We start from the raw sequence: 27,461 nt of genomic DNA on the forward strand, positions 1-27,461 counted from the left end.
GCTATTGGATGAACACCTAGACAATACCTGTCTCCAGTGCGCAGCTCAGAGGATGTGGTCTCGTTGCGGGCTCTTCACGATGACCACTTTCTGTGTCAACACTTTGGTTGTGCTCGCAGTCTCTGCGGACCACTACTCAGTAGTCCTACATCGTGTCTTAATGGAGGCCCTTCCGCGTGAGGTTGGCATCCTCCACCGTCAAAAGCTCAGAGTCGACGCCAGGGTCTGATACGGCACCAGATCCGGCAGCCCAAAGCAGGCAAGTTGAGATCCTCGTTTTTCTCCGAATCCAAGTGGAAGTTCGGGAAGAGGGACAGCTTACCACTCCTGCGGTGCTCCCCCGCCATCCATCGGACAGACGCAGCTTTGTCCCTGCAGACTGTATTCCCCTGTCGGCGATTGCATTGCATGCCGAGTCCCGTTCTACTCGTCGCCGCTGTCCGCTATGCACTGACCTTAGGCATTTGCTTTCGGACTCCACAGTCGACCTTCCCCCAGCTCAGAAACGGACGAGACTGTAAGCTCGTGGGTGCTGTTTTCGGTACGGTAAGCCGAATAATACTTTCAAAGCACGCCGATCTGCAAAGAACATGGTGTCCAGCCGCCGTTCGCTGAACCATTTAACGGTGCTCTGCGACATTGCTTTGCCGATGCAACAACCTCTCCGCTTACGGGACTAGAACAGAGCACCTAAGGATACCATATGGTGCAATACAAATGTATTCATAGGAATTTTTTTATTACAGCCGAAATTCAGAATGCTTTGTTGAATCATCCCCAGTAATTTGAACATGAATTCAACATGAAATCAATGCATAAATTCTGTTGAGGATGCTCAACTCTAGCACGGTGGCTACTTTTTTCCATTGACATTCTGCGCTGCCTCAACAATCGACCAATGCAAGCCCTTCCTGGTCTCAACATGAATTCAAGATAGAACGTTTAGTCTGCTCAGAACTTCAACGCGACCTCAACGAGCATTTTTGTAAGGGGAATTCTTGCTGTTCGCTACTATCGAGCGCAATCAATTCTTTCCACAAAGCCTTGTTTACTCCCTCAGCACCAGCTTTAGTTCCAAACACTCCTACTAGGCTAAAAACAACAAAGTTCTCTCCAGTGCTTCACGCAGCCCTACTCTAGGCTACAACAACGTGTGCTAGAGCAGTCTGGCGAATTGAGGGGAAAGCATCAGGCACTCGCCGCGCCGAGGTAGGTGACGCCGGTTGATCCCGCAGCTGCCATCTACTACTACGACTAGACGTCCCAGCCTGTCACCACTGTTGGGACCGGGCTATCTCAGCCTGCTGCCACTGTTGCGCAGAGCTGAGCGAATACAAGGTGAAAGCGACGGTGAGTCAACGAAACATTTAGGTACAGCAAAAAAAACTGCGGTTCAACTACTGCTAAACCTAGTTAGCGAAAGCTGTGGTGTATTGGTTAAGTAAACGCGACTTGGCCGCTTTTTGTGCGTTTCGCACACTGGATAGTCAACGCGCTCACCCTGCCAGGTGACGGTTAAGTGAATGGTTAATCGCGAGGTTGATCACCTAATGAAAGCTGTGGCTCATTTGCTGCAGTGTAGCGTGTCTGCCACAGCGTTGTCAATGCTAATGCATGCAACCCACATCTCTCTCCCCATCGCTACATACCTCAAAGCGTGATTGAGGCGTCCACTGCCCCAAGGAGCCAGTTGTGCGTCTTCCTTTCCTCAAAATCATCGGAGTCTAGAGCGTTGTCAATGCTAACGCTAATGAACACAAAGAACGTCGACGGTCCATAGCTCGAGTGCCGCGTTTCTGCTACAACGCTGTGAATGCCAACGCATGCACCGCACATCTGTCACTACCGCCACGTATCTTAAAGGGGCTCTGAAACGCATTCCGAGGAGAGCACATTAGCTCAATCACTGCACTGTGTTGCCATGAAAACCAGACCCAAATAATACTCTTCTACACGCAGCAGACGACCCACAATCGCGCGTCAAAGTTGGCGAGCCCTTCCCGGCGACTTTTTCATGCTAGCACCCTCCTCCGTCCCCCGCATCTGCGTAGACAAGGTGAGAGGTGGCCATTGGTTAGATTCTTTCAGACGTCAGGCAGCTACCGTGGCCGCGGCCAATAAGCCGCTAATCTCCGGCGGGTCGGGAAGCTCCGCTCCCAGAGGGGGGTCGGCGAAGGAGCGCCTACCTTCTAGTGTGCAAAAAGTGACGAGAGGAGAGGAAAAGGCGTGAAGATAATTAATAATAATTGGTTTTTGTGGTAAGGAAATGGCGCAGTATCTGTCTCATATATTGGCGGACACCTGAACCGCGCCGTAAGGGAAGGGATAAAGGAGGGAGTGAAAGAAGAAAGGAAGATAGAGGTGCCGTAGTGGAGGGCTCCGGAATAATTTCGACCACCTGGGGATCTTTAACATGCACTGACATCGCACAGCACACGGGCGCCTAAGACGCTGAAATTGAAATTTTAATTACAGATAACTCGGCTTCTACTAAGCGCATTTAAAAAATCCTTACTGGACACTTCGTGAAGCGGCGTGCTTCAATAAACCAGGCATGCCGCAACTTTATTAAACAGAGCCCCCTTCACAGCCCCTTTAAAGCGCGACTGAAATGTCCACCGTCCCAGGGGGCCGGTTAAGCGCCTTTCCTTTGGTTTCGAAGAAAATTGGATTTATTTTTAAAATTGGCATTGAAGAAAGGAAAACCCGCCGTGGCAATAATAGTAATAATTGGTTTTTGAGGAAAGGAAATGGCGCAGTATATGTCTCATAGATCGTTGGAAACCTGAAACGCGCCGTAAGGGAAGGGATAAAGGAGGGAGTGAAAGAAGAAAGGAATAAAGAGGTGCCGTAGTGGAAACCCTCTGGAATAATTTAGACCACCTGGGGATCTATAACGTGCACTGACATCGCACAGCACACGGTAGCCTTAGCGTTTTGCCTCCATAAAAGGCAGCCGCCGCGGTTGGTTTCGAGCCCGGGAACTCCGGATCAGTAGCTGAGTCTGCGTTTTTATGGAGGCAAAACGCTAAGGCGCCCGTGTGCTGTGCGATGTCCAGAGTACCCGGGTTCGAACCCGACCGCCCCAGCAGCGTTTCGATGGAGGCCAAACGCCAAGGCGCCCGTGTGCTAGCTGTGCGATGTCAATGCACTTCTCTCAGGTGGTCGAAATTTATCCGGAGCCCTCCACTACAGGACCTGACTCTCTCTCCTTTGACTCCCACCTTGCTCGCTTCCCTTATGGCGCGGTTCGGGTGTCCACCGAGATGTGAGACAATTACTGCCACATTGCCTTTCCTCAAAAATCAATCTTCATAGAAATTAACGCCTGCCGCAGTGGCTCACTGGTTAGGACGCTCGGCTACTGAGCTGGAGTACCCGGGTTCGAACCCGATCGCGGCGGCCGCGTTTCAATGGAGGCGAAACGCAAAGACGCCATGTGCTGTGCGACGTCAGTGCACGTTAAAGTTGCCAAGGTGGTCGAAATTATTCCTGAGCCCTCCACTACGGCACCTCTTTTTCCTTTCTTCTCTCAGTCCCCCCTTTATCCCTTCCCTTAACGGGCAGGTGAAGAGGTTTTATAATTCGACGAGGTTAAAGGGGTAGAATGTGTGAAACGTGGAGGTTACGCTTGCGAAGTATTTTTGTGCTAGGATTTGAAATGGTGGCGTAATCGTAGAATAAATCCGCATTGTCGGTCAGGCTTCACTGCAGTGCGCATCGATGGCTAGAGGCCGCAACGAAGACGTCACATAGGGCGGCGCTGCGTTTCCAGCTAATAAACGATTTTTGCATAGAATTAAAGCAACACCGCTGACCGTGAAGCCCACGAAACATTGCTTGGCGGTGTTGGAAGGCTCACTGCAGCTCGTGGGCGAAGGTAGCGGACATCTGAAATTTCGGCAACAATGACGTCATCACGAGTTTCTCCGCCATTCTCTAACGTAGTGAGGAGGAGCCTGATTATGGCTGCGGTTTTAGTCAGCGATTACGTCACTATTTGAAATGCTGGCGAAAAGTACTTGGCATGCTATACCTTGAAACTTCATAGATTCGATTTTTTGAAGAACCTCAAATTCTCAAAAAAACCATTTCACCGTCCCTTTAAGGCGCGGTTCGGGTGTCAGCCGAGATGTGAGACAGATACTGCGCCATTTACTTTCCCCAACAACCAATCTTCATTGAAATTCACCCTAGCGGGTAAGAACGGCATCTCTTTCGCTATTTTAGTGGTGGTGGTGGTGAAAAGCATTTATTTATCTATATATGCTGAGAGTGCGAAACCACTTATAGCCGCACTCCCCGGGTTTCAGCGGCGTCTCCCTCTGTGGTGTGTGTGTTTGAAGTCTAGTGTAACTGACTCACTGGGTCAGTAAGCACCTCCATCGCGCTGCAAGTAGGGTTATGCGCCGTTCCTAGTCTCAAAACCAGCGGAAAGTTAAAACTGTTTTTTGAGGGAAGGAAAGGCACATAACTGACTCCCTGTTTCATCCGACTGTGCGGCCTGCTTGTGCCCCCCGCCACCGGTTACGGGCCGGCGTAGTTCCGGCTACTAGGCTTTGTTCCGGTGCAACGCCAGCAATGGGGATGGGTTGGCCGGGGCCCATCCTCTGGGGATGCGAAACCCCATGGGAGTGGCAGCGACTCCCAAGCGACTGTGAGGGTCAGTCGCGCTCGTGCGGTCCGATACCTGAACGGAGGCAGGCCTGGAGGCACACCAGGGTGGACCCACGAAATCCGGCATGGAAGGCATGTGAAAAGACAAATTCTTTTTCAAATACTTGCAACTTCCCCCCGACTCTATCGACCCGCCGCGGTGGCTCAGTGGTTAGGGCGCTCGACTACCGATCCGGGGTTCCCGGGTTCGAACCAGACCGCGGCGGCTAAGTTTTTATGGAGGAAAAACGCTAAGGCGTCCGTGTGCTGTGCGATTTCAGTGCAGGTTAAAGATCCCCAGGTGGCCGAAATTATTCCGGAGCCCTCAACTACGGCACCTCTCTCTGCCTTTCTTCCTTCACTCCCTCCTTTATACCTTCCCTTACGGCGCGGTTCAGGTGTCCAACGATATATGAGACGTACTGCGGCATTTCCTTTCCCCCAAAACCAATTATTATTATTATCCCCCCGCACGTTGGGGTGCGCACGTCTGGCGACCGGCGCTCCGGTTTCTGGTTACGGATAGGATAGGATACACTTTGTTGCTCTAACAAGATGTTTCGGTCAGACAGAGGCCTTCATCTTCAATCAGATGTCTCCCTCCGTCTTTCAGAGGTCGACGCCCCTATTCCAGGGCACCGCTGAGTTTGGCCGCTCGCTGGGCATGGATGACCAGTCCTCTGGAGGATTGGGTTGTCGCTGGAGAGCACTCTCCAACAGAGACAACGCAAACACCCCAGAGACGTGGGAGTCTCTCCTGTGTACTTCCCAGCCAGCAGACCAACGCTGGCTTATCCAGCGCGCGGTGGAGGCCGCGGCATCCCAAAGGATCCCCGCCGACCTCCTCTAAGTCAGCGCAACCGGTCCTTTGACTGGTCCCCTGTTTTTGGGCGCAATAAAAGAGTTTACCTACCTACCTACCACTGCTCCGCACTCGGATTTTCTGAGCCATGGAATGCTTTATTTCTGTCACATTCCCAAGTAATATTGTATAGGGTGGGTGTTGCACCGCACCATGGGCAGATGATCCTGTATTAGTTCGGGAAGATTTTGCTAAGGATGTGTAAATTGGGGAATGCTCCGGTTTGCAGCTTCCTCCAGTAAACTGCTTCTTGTTGATTTAATTTGTTATGGGGAGGAGGATACTTTAGTCTCGTCCCTCTGTAATAATTCAGAATGTCGGAGTACGTCGGGATTACCCTCAAGAAGTCCTCCGGGTCTTCATTCAAGAGTGCTCGGTTAGTGTACTCGCGAGCGACTCTATCGACCCTTTGGTTGCCTTCTATTTCTGTGTGTCCCGGTATCCAGCAAACGGTGTGTCTGCGATCTTTGGGTAGGCCTACGCGGAGGAGGATTTGGAGCGCTATATGACCTATTCTGCCGTTAATGCAGTTACGGCATGCCTCTTTCGAATCTGTGCGGATTGTTAAGGACTTATTCGCGCGATAACCTTCCGCGGCCGCTAGAGCAACAGCCATTTCCTCTCCCTCGGTTACCGTGCAGTACCGTGCCGACGCGCAAGTGACCTCTGTATAGTATGAGCCTATTACTGGCGCGACGACTTTTTGCTCCGTTGTTCCCCGTCTCCGGGGGCACATCGCGGCGTCCGTTGTAGACGTGTTCGCTTTGACTGCCAAGTATTTTTCTACATATTTCGCTCGGGCGTTTCGCCAAGGTGCGTTTAAATATGGATCCATATTTTTGGGGAGCGAGCCTATTTTGATGGTGCTGCGGAAATTATCAGGCAGACTCGCTGTTCTCTGCTCTGCTCTTTGCGTTGCTTGATGCCCCAGTCTTATCAGGAGCGCTCTGCAAGTAGTCGTCTGCTGGAGCCTGTCTCGCTGTGACTCTAGTTGCACTTCTTTGAGTTCCTCGAATGAGTTGTGAAGACCGAGGGCCAGCAGCTTCTCCGCTGATGTGGTGGCTGGTAGGTGGAAGGCTGTCTTGTAGGCTTTCCTCACGATGGCTTCGGCTTGGTCCCTTTCGCCCTTGTTGGTGTTGTAGTACGGGAGGGAGTACGCGACTCGGCTGATCACGATGCTTCTGAAAAGCTTTATCGTGTCCCTCTCCCTCATACCGCTTCTTCTTTGCGATACTCGGATGATCAATCGGGTGACTTGCGTTGTTGCTTGTTTGAGAAGGCCGATTGCGTGTGTGCATCGCTGGTTGCTTTGCACTCACATTCCCAACACCCTAATTAGTTCTTCGGTATTTTCTGCCCTTCGAGAATGGCGATGAGATCTTCTCCGATTGCCTTCTTCGCCTGAATCTCAGGAGCTCAGACTTCTCCATTGAATAGGCGAGTCCTCTTTTCTTGACGTATTCTTCTACGCACGTTGCTGCTGCTTGTAGGCGTTCTTTTTGGCTGAGGGAGCCTTGATTGGTCCAGACCGTGATATCGTCGGCATATATCGTGTGTTGTATGCCTTCGATGTTTTCTAGTTTACGGGTCAATCCTATCATTGCGATGTTAAACAAAATCGGAGAAATGACGGATCCCTGCGGGGTTCCTTTGTTGGGGGTGTGGAACTTGTCACTTCGCAGGTCTCCTAATCCCACTGTTGCCGTGAGATTTGAGAGGAATGCCTTCACATACCTGTGTATTCTCTCGCCGCTGTTTAGACCGTCCAGCCCTTCCAGGATGGCTGCGTGGCTAGCGTTGTCGAATGCGCCCTTGACATCCAGGGCCATTATCACGTTCTCTCCGTTGTATGGAATGTTGCAGGGGACTTCTTCCTTGATCTGTAGGAGGACGTCTTGCGTAGATAATTTGGTGCGGAATCTGAACATGCTGTGGGGGTACAGATCTTCGTCTTCCATGTGTTGCTGCAGTCTTCTTGCTACCACCCGCTCGTAAAGCTTGCCAAGGCATGACGTAAGTGATATCGGTCGGAGACTTTCTACTTGTTGCTTCTTACCAGGCTTGGGTATCATTACTACTTCCGCATGTTTCTATTCTTCCGGCACTGTTCCCGCAACCCAGTGCGCATTGAGGAAATCCGTCAGCTGCGTGACTGCCTCATCGCTCAGATTGCGGATCAGTGCGTTCCTAATATTGTCCGCGCCAGCTGCTATGTTCCGGGTTGATGCCTTGATGGCCGCCAAGATCTCTTCCCTGGTAATCGGCCTGTCCAGGTTTGAGTTCTCCCGGCTCACCCGTGTACGCTTCGGGTCGCTCCGCTCCGTAGTACATGACGCGGACTTTTCCCAAAAGTTCTTCGCTTGTTCCTTCATATTGATGGACTAGTCTTTGAATGGCTTTGTTGCTCTCCGATTTGTTTTTGTGGGGTCTATTAAGGCTTTGAGGATACGCCACGTTCTTGCTGTGCTTAGGGTGCCGTTTAGCGAGCTGATAAACTGTTGCCAGCTCTATCTTGCAAGTTGCATGGCGTACTCCTCTGCTCCTTTGGTGATTTCTGCAATCTTCTTCTTTAGCTTAACCCGCCGCGGTGGCTCAGTGGTTAGGGCGCTCGACCTCTGATCCGGAGTTCCCGGGTTCGAACCCGACCGCGGCGGCTGCGTTTTTATGGAGGAAAAACGCTAAGGCGCCCGTGTGCTGTGCGATGTCAGTGCACGTTAAAGATCCCCAGGTGGTCGAAATTACTCCGGAGCCCTCCACTACGGCACCTCTCTCTTCCTTCCTTCTTTCACTCCCTCCTTTATTCCTTCCCTTACGGCGTGGTTCAGGTGTCCAACGATATATGAGACAGATACTGCGCCTTTCCTCCCCCCCAAAACCAATTATTATTATTATTATTCTTTAGCTTCCTGTTTAGTCTCTGCTTTTTCCACTCTTTAGTAAGTCCGGCCCCGCCGCGGTGGCTCAGTGGTTACGGCGCTCGGCTACTGATCCGGAGTTCCCGGGTTCGAACCCGACCGCGGCGGCTGCGTTTTTATGGAGGAAAAATGCTAAGGCGCCCGTGTGCTGTGCGATGTCAGTGCACGTTAAAGATCCCCAGGTGGTCGAAATTATGCCGGAGCCCTCCACTACGGCACCTATTCTTCCTTTCTTCTTTCACTCCCTCCTTCATCCCTTCCCTTACGGCGCGGTTCAGGTGTCCAACGATATATGAGACAGATACTGCGCCATTTCCTTTCCCCAAAAAAACCAATTATTATTATTATTACTAAGTCCGCGTCTTGCCTCCCATAGCCTGAGGAGCCGTGAATCCACCTCCGGTGTTTGTTCCGTTCTGTCCACCTCTTGAGTGTATCTCTGCTGTATGTCTTTCAGCTGCCTGCACCAAATTTCTATGGAGGTTATCCACCCTTCCATTTGCTTGCAGTCCTTTCGGAAGGCGTTCCAATCTGTTATTCGGGTTGTTCCAATCCTGCGCTGGACGTTTTCTGCTGTCACTTGTGTTCTTATTATATAATGGTCTCTTCCCAGGTTCTCCAGCAGATTTTCCCACGTGGCTTGCCTTGCTCCTCTGACTGACGTACGTCAGATCTGGGCATGTGTCGGGGCTAACGCTGTTCCTCAGACGCGTTGGATGATTTTCATCCGTTAGGAGGGTACAATTTGTGGTTTCAGCGGCCTCGCTTACCTGCGCCCTCTTTTTGTTGTGTTTTTGATATCCCCAGCTCTGTCCGCGGGCGTTGAAATCTCCCACTATGAGCAGTGTATTAGATTTTGCCAATTTGCTTGCCCCTGCAAAGAGTTTCTGGAAGTCTCAGTCTCTCTGCCGCGGCGGACTATACAGATTTATAACGAATGTGCTTTTCTCTTTCCTCTTTTTCTTGTGTATTACTTCCGTCACGATATGTTCTATCTGCGTGTCCTGGTTACGGAGAAACCAGGTCCAAGCGGGGGTTCGAAGCAGCCAGGCTCCTCGGAAACGATGCCCCGGGGAGGCAGCCTCACGGCTGACCTCGGGGTTATGGGGATCATTGCGGGACGCCGAGCCAGAGGGGCGTAGTACGACCAGTGCGAAAACCGTTGATGTTGTGGTGTACCGGCGGTGTAGGCCCGGATCATCTCACCCTATGCAATGGTCTTGGCTTGCGGCCTGGTCAGCCCAGCCTCTAACGCTCCTCAGTAGGCGCGGGGCAAGCTGAGAGAGAAAATAAGTGCATGTTTGGCCTTCGCGAATTGGTAGCGCGTCCCCGACTTTCCCAAGGGGAATGCTATCACGTGCAGGCTCGAAGAGAACAAAGAGATCAAACAAAACAAAACGAAGTCGGGTTTATAATTTAAAGGAAAAGGGGCCAATAAGAAAGGGAAACACCAAGAAACACGCACAACACGCGTGCAACACTACAGTATAAAAGGAAAGATTTCACCACGTACTGAGCGTCCCAGGTGAAGAGGGGAAACTTGCAGACAGAGCGAACGCGGGTCGATGCAGTGCGACGCGTCGAAGAAAGCGAGGGAAGGGAGTCAGGTGGTAGTAGGAGCGGAAAGACGGCACAGCTCTTTGTCACCGCCGTCGCCGCCTCGCACACACCCTTCGCACGCGCACACGCGCAACGCTTGGCTGGCACGCGGAGCTCTCCGCTGACGCACCACTGTCGTTCACAAATCCGCCGAGGATCTTTTGTGCACCTCACATATGCCCCCCCCCTTTCGTGAAAGTTTTTCACATAGAAAAAAACTGCCGTTGGTGCACATAACACTTATGCTCATGTGGTAAACAGACAAGTTACACGCTGCCGAAGTCACCGAAGGCACTTTACACATGACACATGGAGGCACATGGAAACGCACACAGAGGAAACATGGGGGCAAACATTGTACATCTAGAAAAAGGAAAAATAAAGATCATCCAAAACATCAGACAAAAACTTTAAACCCATCTACATCATAAAGCTGAAAATTTTCACACTGAACAACACATCACCGGAAAACGAAGAGCAATAATAATAATTATTATTATTGATATTTGAGCTGATGACCCAATTTTCCGCATCAACTGCTATCACCTTGTTCTTTTTCCTTTTTGATTCTTCCTCTGTCATCAATGAAGAACACTTTTTTTCAACTTTTAGGGACTACTAGACTACATTTGCAAAGGATGGATGGATGGATGGAAAACTTTATTGGGTCCTGCAAGTAGTGATAAGTAACCACTAAGCGGGCCGCTCCCACGTCGGGACCGGAAGACCAAGCCTCACGGCCACGTCGTGAGCCTGCTGGACAGCCCAGAATTGTTCATCCAGTTCCGGGCTGCGAAGTGCAGCCTCCCACTTGGACGCGTCCTTGATCGCCGAGTCTTCAATTCTTGCGCAAGACCAGAGCATGTGTTCGAGCGTGGCTAAATCACCACAATCCTGGCAATAAGGCTCCGTATACGTCTCAGGATAAAACATGTTCAACCTCCGTGGGCAAGGATAAGTACCAGTCTGTAGTAAGCGTAATGTAAGTGCCTCAGCCCTGTTTAGTTTAGGATGCGGAAAACCTTAAACCCTGCGATTAAGAAGGCAATACTTCGTGATCTCATTGTATGTGGAAGGGGAGTCTCTGTTCTCGGGGAGTACCGCCACGCCGTGGCGCAGTGCAGAGCGGAGGGTAAGGTCTCGCGCTGCCTCATGAGCGGACTCATTGAGATTCGGAGGGGCTCCCTCAATCATCCCAAGGTGAGCAGGAAACCAACATAAGTAGTGTTGAGAGATCTCACAGGTCTGCATAATCTTAAAAGCAACCTTAGCCACCGAGTCCTTCTCAAAGGCCCTAACGGCCGACTTTGAATCACTGTATACAAAAGGCCTGCGCCTGTCGACCAGGGCGAGAGCAATAGCCGCTTCCTCCGCGACCTCTGGCCTATCAGTACGAACGGTAGCAGCGTTAACGACACTGCCCTCATTGTCCACGACAACTACGGTAAACACCTTCCTCTCCTCGTTACATGAAGCATCGACGAAGCCAACCTTCTGATTCTCATCACGAATGAGTCTCAGCAAACAAGCCCCCTGGCCTTTCTTCTACCCACATTTCGCTCCGTATGCATGTTCCTGGGAACAGGCTTGACATGATACCGCTGGCGGACCTTCAAGGGAATACCGACGTGAAGCTGCGAAATATTCTCCTGAGGAAGACCTAACTCTCTCAGAATCTTCCGACCGGCGCTAGTCGTAGAGAGACGCACCATCTGTGTCCTCTCCTGAGCCTCAGCTATCTCATCCAAGGTATTACGAACTCCCAGCTGGAGAAGTCGGTCGTTGCTGGTGCACATTGGCACTCCCAACACTTTCTTGGTGATCTTCCTAATCTGCGTGTCAAGCTTCTCCTTCTCTGATGGTTTCCACTTGTGCATGGCCGCCACATAAGTAAAGTGACACAATCCAAATGCATGCATAAGCCTAATCACACTATCCTCCTTCAACCCAGTCTGCCTGTTGGCCACCCTCTTCACTAGGCGTACCGCATTTTCTGTCTTGACAATGATCTTCTGGATCGTCAGCGTGTTGGCGCCGTTCGACTCAATCAGCATCCCCAAAACCCTGATCTTATCTACCCTAGGGATGAGATCGCCATTTCTAATGCTCAGCTTGTCCACGGGGATCCATCCCCTTGGCTTGGGTCCCCTTCTAGTGGGACTGTGCTGCAACAGCTCCGACTTGGAGGGGGAGCACCTCAATCCCGTCGGGTTCAAATAAGTCTCGATTACATATACTGCCTCCTGCAGAACACACTCGATATAGCCCTCATTACCCCCGGGACTCCATATGGTCACGTCATCGGCATACATCAATCAATCAATCAATCTTTATTTTCATTCTGTCAGTGATACAGAAAGAAGGACTGTGACAAAAAGCTGTTTTTCAGAACAGCTTGACTAGGCCACAGCCCCATGGAAAAATTTCGAAGCGGTAACAGCACTACCGTAAAATAAATCAAAAATTGAAATTTAACAGACTACAGGGCACACACTAAGTAAAGGAAATGCTAAGGTAATACAGAAGGCAGTTTTTACAGTCGTCAAAAATGAATACAAAACAGTTTCGTAGAAAAATGAATATCTGAAATGCTATCAAATTACAAAATGTGTAGAATAAATACACTGAATGTACAGGAAAATACAATATAGAAATCAATTTGTTACATGGTGTGCTTAATCCCTCAATCTCCGAGAGCTTCTTGGCCAACCCGACCATGGCCAGATTGAACAATGTGGGCAAGATGACGGCCCCCTGAGGAGTGCCCCTGTCTCCAAGGTTTAACATCTTTGACTCCAGCTCCGCAACCCTCAAGGCGGCCTTCCTGCATGACAGGAAGGACCTGACGTAGTCATGAAAGCGCGCCGAGGCCAAGATCCGAAATGGACTTTAGAATATAAGAGTGCCGAACGCTGTCAAAGGCCTTCTCCAGGTCCAGGCCTAGGGTGGCCTTGACACCCCTTCCATCTCCATCAAGCACCTGACGCTTGATTAGCTTCATTGCATCTTGAGTCGACAGCCCGGCCCGAAAACCAATCATAGTGTGGGGGTAGACCTCGTTCTCCTCAAGGTACCTTGTAAGCCGATTAAGCACCGCATGCTCGGCCACCTTGCCCACACAGGAAGTGAGCGAAATAGGCCTTGAGTTATCAATGCTCGGGGCTTTGCCAGCCTTGGGAATGAGCACCGTGAGAGCTGTCTTCCACTGCTCCGGAACCACCCCATCTCTCCACATAGCGTTAACCTCCCCGGTAAGGTACTTGATCGACCTATCATCCAGGTTTTTCAAAAGCTTGTTCGAAATCCCGTCTGGTCCGGGAGCCGACTTGCTGTTAAGAATATGCAAAGCCGTGCGTATCTCTTCCACAGAAAAGGCCTCATCTAGGGAAAAGTTGTCCTCTCCCGTGTAGGCATGTTCTGTCAGAAGAGCATCCGGGTCCGCAACAGGGAGGTATTTGTTGGCCAGCTTCTCAACCAGCTCCTCCTCCGAGGCAGACCCCACTGCTTCGTGTACAGCTCTAGCAAGGACGTGCCCCTGACTAACTCTCGTATTGGAGTCGTTCAGCAAATGTTTAAGCAAGCCCCACGACCTCCCGTTGCGTACCTGCTCGTCCACCGAGTTGCATACCTCATCCCACTGTTGCCTAGACAAAAGCTTACAGTGCTCCTCAATCAACTTATTCAGCTCGGAAATCTTTTTACGCAGCCTGCGATTAAGCCGATGCCCCTTCCACGCACAGACCGCTTGGCTTCAATCAGATGGGCCAGCCTGCTATTAACACTGTCCACCTCCAAATCCGTAGTGATCTCCTTCGTAGCCTCCTTTACATCCTCCCTCACCTGGGTGACCCAATCCTCCAGGGACGGCCGGTACAGGCCTTCGAATTCCTTCCCCCTTTTTCCTCTCCTCCCGGATCATCCGAAACTTATTCCAGTCTATAAACGTTAACGCCCTAGGGAGCCTAGCTACCCTCAACCTCAAAAACGACTTGGTTAATATAATGATCACTACCTAGGTCTTCGGCAAGATTGCACCAACTAGGCTTGGAGGCGTTCTTTACAAAGCAGAGGTCAGGGGTAGTATCCTTACACGTCGACGTCCCTATACGTGTCGGAAAGGCAGGGTCAGTGACCAGCGTAAGGTCAAACTCCGCAGCGTTCTGCCAGAGGTCTCTCACTTTAACTGTGTCATGCTTGTACCCCCACACGTGATACGGAGCATTAAAGTCCTCGGCCACGATCAGCGGATGGTCCCAGGCAAGCTTAGAAGCCTTCTGCAGAAGCAGTTTGAATTTCTGCACCCTGTCCCTCGGGGCACTATACACGTTCAGAATATACACGCTTTCCTTATTCACCCGGTTAGGAATCACCTCAATCATGGCATATTCCAGGGAACTGAAATGTATCTTAAGATCAAGGACCAAGTGCGTCAGTTTGCTATCTAATAGAATGCAGGTCCCCCGAGCTTTGGATCCCCCGAAGACGGTTCGGTAGCCCGTCAGAGAAACTTCTGCCGTTATTGTCTCCTGCAGTAGAATAGCCTGCGGCCTACCCTTACACGCGCGAATACACTGCTGTAGAGGCGCCCGTTTACGAGCATACCGCCTACAGTTCCATTGTCACACACAAAAAGTCTCATTTTGTCGCGCCGTGTTGAGGCAGTTGCTTCGAGGCATCTTGCTGAACCTGAGACTGCCCCATCGAGGAACCAGCCGACTGAGATCCCGACCTAAGGAGGGCAGAGGCACTCAGGCTGGACTTGTTTTCGAACACCTCTATTATACATTGCAGCTCCTTGAACCTCCCATTGATAAAGCCGAGCGACTCTGTGAGATACGTATTCAGCTGCGCTAGACCATCGTTGACCTGCTTGACACTATCCACAACACTCGACAACATCTCCGTCACCTCAGATCTCAGCTTCCTCGACGCGGGCTCCGCCTCATGTGTCAACGCCTTCCTCTTTGAGGGACGCGACCCACTAGCCTCACCTACATCAGCAAAATCCATGCTCTCTATGGGCTCAGGCATTGCCCTCTCCGCCGATGCAGGGTCTGCCACATCCTTAAGTGCCGAGATTCTGCCTTAAGCGACCTCACCAGTTCTCTGAACTCTGCGTTTTCCTGCTATAGCCTCTTGAATCTCGCCTCATTCTTGCTATGATCTGGCCTTACCAAACTAAGCATCTCCACTCGTGCACTTGCGTGCTCCGCCCAGGTAGTACCACTGGCCTCTTCATCGGGGCCCATGCCTTGTAGACCCGGCAACACACCACTCTTGCGCACACCCTGTCTCTCAGTCGTCCCATTGGGGCCATGCGCAGTCTTAGTTCCCAACTTGTCCGTTCATTCCGAAGCGCACCTTAGACGCCGATCTGCTCCCAGACCGGCCACCCGAGCGGCTGCGAGATGCTCTTCCTGGTCTCCTTGATCTTGATCTTGAGCGTCGACACTCACGATCATGTCCTTGCCCCAGCCTCCAGCGTCTTCCCTAACGTTGGGAACTGGCTTTCGGCGTATCCGAACCCTCCCTTCTCTTCATCCTCCGCCTTGATATCCGCCATAGCCCACTCAAAACGGTGGCGCCGGACCACATATGGGGTACGGAACCACTGCTGGCACTCCTTGGCAGCCGTGATATGCTCTCCCCCACACAGTTCACATCTGGGTGTACACCGATGGGCCTGATCGGGATTGGTTGAACCGCAGCCCCTGCAAACCACTTCTTCCGGCGAGGGGCAGGCGCCAGCGCGATGCCCCAGCTTTCCGCAAGCATAACAAACATCAATCTGCTTGCGGTAAAGCGTGCACCTAACCAGCGCGTTGCCATACCGAACGTAGTTGGGCACCTTGTACCCGTCGAAAGCGATGATGACCGTACCCGACTCCTTGATGCGTTTTGCCGCCAAGGCCAGGGGATTACGCGGGTTAACAATCTTGCGACTGAGCGCTTCGGGTCCCTCGCTGAGAGGAACATTTCTTATGATTCCCTTGCACATTTCATGCGCGCGCGCACGATATGCCGCAGCTGCTGCATGCGTGCCCCCAGCAACGCATAACTCCTTGATCCTCACGTACTTCGTAGCATTTTCTTCTTCCGGCGTGCTGACCACCACATTATTCGGCTGATAGTTGGGGCAGATCGTGTCCGCTTCTCGCTTCACCTCGTCTATGCAAGCAGCAGCCGTAATTGCATCAGCTACCGCGGCCGCACCAATTTTAGCAATATTCAGACCTCGCCTGATCCTGACGATAATCTTAATATCATTTTCGGCAGTGGAGGCATTTTACCTCGCCGGATGATACCCTTCTTGACGCTAGAAGGCGAGTTTGTACTCACTTTGCCGTTCTTGGGTCCCGGCCCGCCGTTAGGGCTAACAGTCGTTGCCGCCCTATGACAGCTTTGCCTTGTTCGTAGAATTCCTCTGGGTGTTAATTTTCCAGCCAGCATCCTCCGAAACGTCTTTCGGAGAAATATCTTTGCCTTCCACAGCGTATTCCATTATGACAAGTGTGTCGGGTGGCCGGGGAGCCGGCGCGGCCCACGAGCACGGCGGGTGGCGTAGTCAAGACGAGAAAGGCCGTAAAATCAAGTACAGTCCACTCACTGCAAAAGGTCCTATATCCCGGTGTAGGGTTTAACTTCGCGGATCCGTTCAGCACAGAATTAGGCGCCGAAGAGAGAAAAATCTAGTCAAAACTGCCCATTAAGCACCCTTCTGAAAGAAAGGACGCGCGTCGCAACAACCGCGTCCGCGGCCTCGGGCGCTCTCCGTAGTCGCTGGAGCTCCGAAAAAAAGCGTCTGCCTCCGACGGCGTCACGAGCCAAAAAAAAACAACAACATTTGCACAGGTAACCATGGCAAACACACCGGATAGCAGCACTGTACATTGGGCATTACCCTCCGGTAATATATAAACCACTCATGCAATCAACGCCTACGTTTTCCAAGCCTGTCACCCTTCTTCGGATACGACGAAAAAAGACGCCTGCACAGTCTCTTGGGACGCACGTTCTTCGTGTCTTTTCAGCATAATGATGTGTAATAACTTCTTAATGTGGCCCAAGTCGATCCAAAATATCTACGTCTTTTTCCAAAAACCACAAAGGGACCTTTCCACTGCATTAGCAGTTTATTGTGGCTGCTCGGCAAAAGAATGAGGGCATGATATCCAACCTTTAAATGCCGCTTCTTGCTGTTCCTGTCATATTATTTCTTGTGAGACTGTTGGGCACGCAACAAATTTTGATGTGCCGCTCTCACAGTTTGCTCGAGCCGTTCTCTTAAATCGAGAACGTAACCATATGTCGTCTTCGTGTCTTCTCCCAGCTCTTCCTTTGTCCAGAGCTCTTTCAGGACTGCGAGCCGTCTTCGAAAAATGTTGGCGTCCAAATATCAACTCAAACGAAAAAAACCCGGACTCGCCTGCGGCACCTCTCTGTATACGAACAGAAGCAGAGCGATACAATAATCCCATGTTTTGGGCTGCTCCTGACTGAGCTTCCGCAGCATCTGCTTGAGTACGCCGTTAAATTTCTCCACCATACCATTGCAGCATTGGATGGTAAGGGGTCGTGCTGAGATGGTTCACCGCCAAGAGATCATTGAGCTTTCTCATCATTTCGGAAATGAAACAGGAGCCCTGGTCACAAAAGACGTCTCTCGGAAAACCTATACGTGAGAACATCTCCACCAAACGTTCAGCCACGGTTGCTGGATCTATCTTTGGCAGAGCCACGGCGTCGGGATACCGCGTGGCAAAATCGGAGAGTGAGAATATATCTATTCCCTTTCACCGATGTGGGCGACAGCAGACCGACAATGTCGACAGCGACCCGACCAAATGGAGTGTCGATAAGAGGCATGAGTCCCAACGGAGCTTTCCCTACTTTGCCTCTCGGGCACGTCCTTCGACAGGAGTCGCACGACCTGACTTACCTCTTAAATTCCTCCTGCACTCCCGGCCAGTAGAACTCTTCTAGAACTCGATCTTATTAATGCCCTAATGCCCCGCCAACGGGCTGTCGTGGGCAAGCCTTAACACCTGTGATCGACAAGACTTGGGAAGTACTACCTGTCGAACCTCTCTGCCAGAGGCGAGATGATAGAGGCGGTACAGCGAACCTTTTCAATAGAATACGAGTGCGAAGTGCCGTGATTGCCATGGAACACCTTCCCTACTTTCACTCAACACGCCTTCAATGACTCATCGTCTCTTTGCTCTGCTTCTAACATTTCTTTGGTGAACCTCCTGGGACCAAACCTTATAGCAGCATTTTCCCTCCTTCGTCCAGAAACTTCCTTTCCAGCCAACACCACTTCTGGGCCCTCGCCCTCACCATTTTCACTGGCGACCTCGTCAATGAGGATGTCATTACATAATTTAGCAGTGCCCTCAAATTTCTTCCAATTAATATCTGGATTTGACGGCTCACGGGCCTTTGGTGCAAATCCAATTATGACATCGTATAAAGGTGTATCCATGCACTTTACCAAGGCCGTGCCAGTGAAATAAGGGGAAGCGGTATAGACTTCTGCCTCGGGAACTTCCAGACTACTGTCATCAGGAAGGAACACCGTAGATGTCGAGCCAGTGAGAGCTGAGTCAGGAACGAGGGCTCTCCGCACCACCACTGTATTGCTCCCAGTTTCCCGTAAAACACGAACGGGTAGACCTCGCAGCTCGCCCTCTAGTACAGGCACGTGTTGGGCATCTGCAGGCTTTTTCCGGACAAGTCCGACCACCACCTTATCCTCAGCTGGTTCAAGCCTATCTGCAGCTGTGGACACCGTTCCGGGCGCAACACACTCTAGCTGAACACAACAGGACGATTGCTTCTGGTTTTCATGCTTTTTTGAGCAGGAACTTACATCATGCTCGGTTTTTCGGCAATAAACGCAACAAAGCTGCTTTGGCTTAGACCGACAGTCGGCAGCCTTGTGTCCCGGTCGGTTACAAACGAGGCACCTTCCTGACTGTCTATTTGATGGAACATCCTCTTCTCTCGGGACGCCACCTCGAACGATTCTTTGAACGAAGACAAAGAGGCCCGAGGTAGCTGACCCCGGGATAGATTCTCCTGTCTCCGGCGGTCGGAGCCCGTTGCGTTTAGTAGGTGGTCGGGCATCCCGTGAGCGGGGCTGCACCATTGGTCAATCTTCATGTCCTCCCTGTCCCGCCAGGCAGGCCAGCAATTGAGTCAAGACATTCGAAGGATCAGAGCAAAAGACTCTCTGTCCCCATTCCCATCCTTATGCCCATAACCCCATTCCCGACGACCATACAACCTATCCATTTCACCCATCCTCTCCACTACGTCCCAGGCGAGATCAGGGAAGTCTCTCCCCGGGCCCACTCCCCAGGCTGTGGGTCGCTATGTAGCTTCCCCCCCCCCCCTTATTTTTTCCATTTTCCCCACCTACGGGTGGTAAAATACCATTGCCCTCAGGCCTTTCATTTATCTTCAAATTGGATTAAGCCTGTTATACGTCAGTGGTGCAGGCAGGGGCTTATTATTTTTCAATCTTTTTAGGTTTCCCCGAACTTATATATATATATATATATATATATATATATATATATATATATATATATATATATATATATATATATATATATATATATATATATATATCTGTGTCAGTGGGGACCTCAATCGCGCTTTGAGGTGGCGGTAGTGTCCACCTGCAAATAATTAGCTTCGGTTCAACTACTGTTGAACCTGGTTAGAGAGCGAAAGCTGTGGTGTGTAGGGCAACTAGAGGCTACATGGCGCCTGTAACGTTGAGTGCGTTCCGGACACTAGATAGGTAGCGCGCAAATCCTGCCAACTTGGCACGTGGGAGTTAAACTAATGGTTGATCGCGAGAGGTTGGTCATCCAATGAAGGCTGCGGACTACTGCTGGAGTGCCGCGTGTCTGCCACAACGTTGTCAGTGCTAATGCATGCAGCCCACATCTCTCTCTCTCTCTCACCACCGCCACATACCTCAAAGCGCGACTGAGGTGTCCACTGACCCAGTGGTTCAGTTATGCGCCCTTCCTTTCCTCAAAATCATCAGAATCTAGACCGTTTTCAACGCGAACGCCAATGGACACGAACGCGGACGGCTGATAGCTTCAGTGAACAAAAAAAATGAAATTGATTTTTGGCACCATTTCCTTTCTCCAAAAGCAAATTTTCGAACCCGACCGCGGCGGCTGCGTTTTTATGGAGGAAAAACGCTAAGGCGCCCGTGTGCTGTGCGATGTCAGTGCACGTTGAAGATCCCCAGGTGGTCGAAATTATGCCGGAGCCCTCCACTACGGCACCTAATTCTTCCTTTCTTCTTTCACTCCCTCCCTTATCCCTTCCCTTATGGCGCTGTTCAGGTGTCCAACGACATATGAGACAGATACTGCGCCATTTCCTTTCCCCAAAAACCAATTATTATTATTATTAATTTCATATCTTACTGAAGCTATATATAGGCTGTCGGCTAGAAACCCGGGGAGTGCGGCTAGAAGTGCTTTCGCACTAAAAAGGAGGAGCGAAAGAGATGCTGTTCTTGCCCGCTAGGGTGAATTTCTATGAAGAATATTGGTTGTTGGGGAATGGAAATGGCGCAGTTTGTCTCTCACATCTCGGTGACACCCGAACTGCGCCTTAAGGGAAGGAATAACGGAGAGACGGAGAGAAGAAAGGAAGAAAGAGGTGCCGTAGTGGAGGGCTCCAGAATAATATCGAGCCTGGGGATCTTTAACATGCACTGACATCTCATCACATGGGCGCCATTTGCATTTCGCCTCCATCGAAACGCGACCCCGCCGGCCGGGTTCGAACTCGGGAACTCCGTCTCAATAGCCGAGCACCCTAACCACTGAGCCACCGCGGTGGGTACGCATAGCTGTAAGAAAAAAAAGAAAAGGAAATTGGTTTTGAGAAAAGGAATGGAGCAGCAACCGTCTCACCTCTAGGTGGACACCTCAACCGCGCCTTAAGCGTAGGGTGTAAGTTGAGAGTGAAAGAGGACAGACCCGCCGCGGTGGCTCAGTGGTTAGGCGCTCGGTTACTGAGCCGGAGTACCCGGGTTCGAACCCAACCGCGGCGGCCGCGTTTCGATGGAGCCGAAGCGCAAATTTGCCCGTGTGTTGTGTATGTGATTGAAAGAAGAATAGAAAGGAATTTGCACGGGACTGCTCACTGGCTCGAGCTGAGCCACAATCGCTGCCACGTGCAGACAGAGTATAGCTGTGCTGTGCGATGTCAGTGCACGTTAAATATCCCCAAGTGGGCGAAATTTTTCCAGAGCCCTCCACTACGGCACCTCTTTCACTCCTTCTTTATTTCTTCCCTTACGCCGCGGTTCAGATGTCCGCCGAGATGGGCGACAGATACAGCGCCATTTCCTTTCCCCAACAACCAATTTAATTTAAAAAAAAAAGAAACCTTTAGTTTTGACAGCGCTGCACCTGATAGGTGCACCGTCGCCATCCACCTCCGAACCTTCGTCTCCACTAACAAACGGTGAAATTATAGGCTACCACTGCCTTAATCGCAGGAAATACGCAGCCCCCACTAAGACCTCACTCGTCGCGAAGCCTCTATATGGCGAAACATGCAGGCCCATATACTACCAAACTTAGCTTGATCAATAAGATTTGGCCTGCGCAATACCCAAAAAAGGCATGCTCGGCCTGCGGAGAGATTTCAGACACCCTCCACATGGTTTGGAACTGTCCCGAATAGCGTAAAGCGCACAGCTTACAGGAACTCAGCCGTGAGCAGTGGGAGGCGAAGCTGGCTCACACAGAGCTCCCCCTTCAGCGCCAGGTGATCGTTCAGGCCTGGGGCGGGGGGCGTATTCGCCAATGGTTTCCCGGACCTGGGTGAACCACCCGCGTAATTACTTTATATTAATAAACTTTATTTTCTATCTCTCTCTGTGTTTAAGAAGTGTGCTTTTTATCTCTCTCTGTGTTTAAGAAGTGTGAGAAGAAAGACGAAGCAGCAAGCGCGCATGTGGTCTTGAAGTCGACGGAGAATCTCGAGAGAACGTGCCGCTAGGTATGTATGTGCCTGTGGCATGTTTTGAGAGGAAGAAGAAGCGCGTGCCGCGTTCTGTTCTATACTCCTGAACTTGCCCACGCGTCATCGTTGGACGACCGGAACCGACCGCCTGCGGCCATCAACTTGCAGCGAGAAAAGAGCCGAGTGTGGTGTGTTCGGTACGTTCTCTATGTATGCCGTAACAACGACTGATACGAGGACAGAGCCAAGTCTGTAGGACCATTCTGCAGCGCGCAGGAGCACCTGTAGGACTGTCGTGGGCTTTCGGCCCTGTTGTACTACACCAAATCACCAGCTCAGTGAGTACTGCTTTCTGATGGCGAGCTAAGGTTCGCCAGTTCGATCTTTCTCGTGGAGGCCGCAGTTCAGTAGAATGCAGGAGAGATCCAAAAATTACAGCTGCTTACCTGAAACGGCCCGCCGCGGTGGTTCAGTGGTTAGGGCGCTCGACTACTGATGCGGAGTTCCCGGGTACGAACCCGGCCGCGGCGGCTGCGTTTTTATGGAGGAAAAACGCTAAGGCGCCTGTGTGCTATGCGATTTCAGTGCACGTTAATGATCCCCAGGTGGTCGAAATTATTCCGGAGCCCTCCACTACGGCACCTCCTTCTTCCATTCTTCTTTCACTCCCTCCTTTATCCCTTCCCTTACGGCGCGGTTCAGGTGTCCAACGATATATGGGACAGATACTGCGCCATTTCCTTTCCCCAAAAACCAATTATTACCTGAAACGTACGACGAGTGACCATTCGCGAAGTGATTAATGCAGTGATAACGACACGCATGCTGGTACGACCATTCTGAAGGGTTGCAAAGAGTGATTGGTGTGAGAGACGTGTGGGTCCGGACGTAAGGACCTTGAGGCACACCGCATTTGCTGGCAGTCTCCCGAAAGCATCCGGCATCTGCTCGACTCGTTACGTGTGTGTGATGAATAATTTTAACGGCATAAGGGCATCTTACCTATGGACCAAACAGCGCCATGGCACAATGTATTTTCTGTTACCCAGTGTGGGCTCCAAGACCCATGTTTCAAGCATTTTGCCCCCAAGAAGCCGACCACCAGGCTAGGGGAAAGCTTGTACTCATTGTATCACCGGTGGGTATCCAGTGGCCCTGGGGATCGAACCACACACCTGCCGCATTCCTGCACGTTGTGGCTTCTGTCTCCAGTATGCATACCAGCCGTGGTGGCTCAGGGGTTAACGCGTCCGGACGCTGAGCCCTCCGAGGACCAGTTTAGGCTTCAGTGGCCGCGTTTCGATGGCGGTGGTGGTGGTGGTGGTAAACATTTATTATGTACAAGGAGGTGTTTGGGCCCAGGTCCTATGGCCCAGGTCCTCACAAATCTAGGTGGAGCTCTTATTCCGGAGTCCCAGTGGCATCTAGCGCCGCTCGCGCCCTGGCGACCAAGGTCCGTTGGGACTGTACGTCATGGCAGCTGAGCAGCGCCGGCTTCCAGGCCTCCCTAGAAGAGTGGGAGATGAAGGATTTGGAAGGGTGGGGATTGGAAGGGCAGGCCCAGACCATACGGAAAACGTCCGAGAACGTCGCTCCGCACAGCCTACAGCCACCATCAAATTCTGAATTGGAGTGTTTCAATACTGCCGGGCACAGCATTGTATTTGTAAAAATTTTCAGAAGCCGTTCGTTTGCTCTCCGGAGACCCTTACAGGTTTCCGGAAAGCGACGATGACTGTTCTTATAATATGTAGTGATGTCTTTGAATGTAATTAGAGATTGGGTAGGCTCGGAGTAGGCTTCCTGAGCAAGTGTGAGTGCCCGGGGAGATAGCGCGCGGGCCGCCTGATCGTATAACTCATTGCCCTGGAGTCCCTGGTGGCCGGGAGCCCAGATGAGCTTACAGTTTGGAGAGTCGCTGGACTGACAGCAATTTTGTAGGATGCGCCAGGTGAGAGGAGGTATCAAACCCACCTCATAGTTTCGACGGGCCTCTTCGAGTCGATAATGATGTGTTTCACTTGTGGGAAGGAGAGTGCGAGCGCAATCGCGATTTCCTCCGCGTGTGTAGTGCTGTAGGCGCGGAAAGTGAGTCCTGCCACTGTGGTGGTGTCGTGGACCACTGCTGCGGCGAACCACCCCCCTCGGTGGGGACCGGCAATGTCCACGTAGTACACGTGTTGTTGTCGACCATAATGTCGCTGCAGTGCTTCCACATGCGTCTGACGGTCATTGTGGTCAGAGTGTGACATGTGTAGGGGAATGAGTTGGAGTCTGAGGGCGCGCCTTCAGGGTTCTGGCGCTCGTACGCGTTCCTCAAAGGCGATGGTGTGTTGGATGTGGAGTTGGTCAAGAATGCGGCGACCAGATGGCGTTTGTGATAGGCGCGTATATTGGTTGACGAGATGAGCGTCTCGGAGTTCCCGATAGGTGTTGACCATCCCCAGGTCCAACAAACGCTGGTTGGATGTGGTAATGGGGAATAATCATAATAATTGGTTTTCGGTGGAAAGGAAATGGCGCAGTATCTGTCTCATATATCGTTGGACACCTGAACCGCGCCGTTAGGGAAGGGATAAAGGAGGGAGTGAAAAAAGAGAGGAACAAATAGGTCCGTAGTGGAGGGCTCCGGAATAATTTCGACCACCTGGGGATCTTTAACGTGCACTGACATCGCACAGCACACGGGCGCCTTACCTTTTTTCCTCCATAAAAACGCAGCCGCCGCGGTCGGGTTCGAACCCGGGAACTCCGGATCAGTAGTCGAGCGCCCTAACCACTGAGCCACCGCGGCGGGGCATAATGGGGAGGTCAAGAGCCCGTTTGATGATTTTGCGGTGCTTGACCTCGAGTTGGTCCTCGTCGTCTTTGCGCGTGTGAAGGCAGGGGGTTGAGTAGAGAACTCTCGTTACAATGGCATATGCCAGCCGCAAGGCATCTTTGCTTCGTAACCTCCCACGCTTGTTGGAGACTCGGCGGACCATACGGCCCACCTGATCACCATATATGCGGAGTTTTGCGAGTGTTGTATCCGGTCTGCGTTGTTGGTGAATAAAGAGACCGAGGATGGGGATCTCCTTGGCCTCTTTAACCGGACCCGAAGGGAGTGTGAGGTGAATTGAAGTGTCGTACCGAGGAGAGGGTCGAATATGGACAAATTATGATTTGGTGGGAGCACAATCGAGACCACAGTATGCAGTATAAGTGTCCACTGCCTCCGCTGCATGTTGTAGGCTGGTCTCCATGTGTCCGATATCGCCTTCTGTTGCCCAGCTAGAGATATCATCCGCATGTAGGGCATATCGGGCATGGAGCTTAATTTTGCGGGAAGGTCTTTCATTGCGAGGTTAAAGAGAAGGGGAGATAAAACCGCACCCTGTGGTGTACCCCGGGATCAAGTGGTATAAGGTCCATGTTCCTTGTCTTCAATTCGAATGTAGGCCTATCGACCCGTGAGAAATTACCAGATGTATAGGTATGTATTCTGACCACAGTTTGTATCTTGGAGGTGGTTGAGTATTACTTCATGTTTCACATTATAAAAGGCTCCTTTCAAATCCAAGTCCGGGACTACCTTGTCATTCTGAGGGAGTTCTTTGGGCTCTAATATGTCATGATGGAGTTGTAGAAGGATGTCTTTTGCGGATTTCTGTGGTCGGAAACCAATCATAGTGTCTGCAAAGGGGTGATGTGTTTCGAGGTAAGTGGACAACCTGTCTCGCACCATAGTCTCCATCAGTTTGCCGAGACAAGATAGGGCGCAGGTGCTCCACATCAATTGGCTTGCCTGTCTTAGGAATAAACGTTACTAAGGCTGTTTTTCAATTCGGTGGGGAGAGGAATCTCTCCAAGCCAGATATGATGAATTCAAGGAGGGTACGATAGGCTGCATCCGGAAGGTTCGCAAGAAGTTTGATGGTAACCCTGTCCCGACCCGGTGCAGTACCGCGTTTCATTTTGGCTAGGGCCTCCTTAAAATCATGGAGCTTGAAGGGGGCGTACAGCTCCTGATTTGTTTGCCCTATGTATGAGCACTGAGAAAGGCGAGGGTCCACCGTGGTACAGAGATATCTGTCATACAATGTTCGGGCCAGTTGTGTTGTAGTACCGGGAAAGTTATGCATTGCATGTTGGAGGTGCCGCGCCGTTTCTGCACGCGTTTGATTGGGATCAATAAGTGCACGAAACATACGCCAGGTGTTGCGGCCAGACATCTGGCGTGCAGCAGTGTTGCATCGATCCACCCATTTAGTGTCTGCTAACTGAGCGGCATAGTCGGCAGCCTTGTGGGTGAGTTAAGAATGCGGTGTCTGAGTTTGTTGTTGTGTTTCTGCTTTTTTCCATCGTTTGGTGAGACTGTGGCGGGCCTCCAAAAGATGGAGAAGATGGTTTTCTACTTCTGGGATGGAATCAGTGAGCTGAATGCATTGTTCGTTTTGCGGAGTTGTCATTAGAGATGTCACCCATTATTGATACCCCGAGCGAACATAGTCGACAGAGGGAAGTGTCGAGCGGAGCTTAGTCCAATCTGGAATATGTGCTTGCGTTGTGCGGCGTTTAAGGGGCTGTAATAGGATGGTAAGTTGGGCTAGTTGGGTTACGTACATTTTAAAGGAAAAAATACAGCGCGAACATAGACGACGGACGAAGAAGAGGTGCACAACACAAGCGCTGTCTCGGCCATGTGTAAATGGTTGTATTAATGATGCAGTGGTCACTGCCAAGGGTGTCTTGGGTGCTAAGCCAGTTGGCGTGCCGAATATTGCGGTAAGAGTCAAATCTGGGCATGTATCCCTGGTTACTGAGTTGCCCATGCGAGTGGGGTTGGCCGGATCGGTATGGAGGGTTACACCGAGAGTCGAAATTAGTTACGCCAATTTTCTGCGTCGGGGTTCCTCCCTAGGGTAGCGCCATTGCCGACATGGAGCGTTGAAATCTACAATGAGTAAAGGCTCGCGTCCAGGCACTCCCTTTGCTTCTGTAAAGAGCTTAGAAAAAGTTACGTCTTGAAGTTTTGGGGAGCAGTATATATTAAGCACATGAATCGAGGGGTCTTTGCTCCGCAAAGTTAAGACCGTGACCATGACATAGGAGTATTCGGGAATCGATGGGAGGGTTGTCACGGATCTTCCCGGAGAACACTCGGACAAAAAGAATGGACTAGGTGACAGGTGTACCCACACAGACGCATATTTAATACACCCTACGTGACACAAACACTAGCACAAAACTAACAAACCTAACAAAAAACACAGACTATAAATACACACGACCCGAGAACACTGCTTCCAGCGTCTCCTACTAGCGTTCTACTGTTAGTGGTCTGCGTTCGTGCTCACGGTTGATTCGGTGCGGCTGTGGCGTTGTATGGGTCCAGTAGCCGGCGTCGATGTGGCGTTAGACTGGCGTCGTTGGCT

Source organism: Amblyomma americanum, chromosome 7 (genome assembly GCF_052857255.1).
Source record: "Amblyomma americanum isolate KBUSLIRL-KWMA chromosome 7, ASM5285725v1, whole genome shotgun sequence".
Lineage (NCBI taxonomy): Eukaryota > Metazoa > Arthropoda > Arachnida > Ixodida > Ixodidae > Amblyomma > Amblyomma americanum.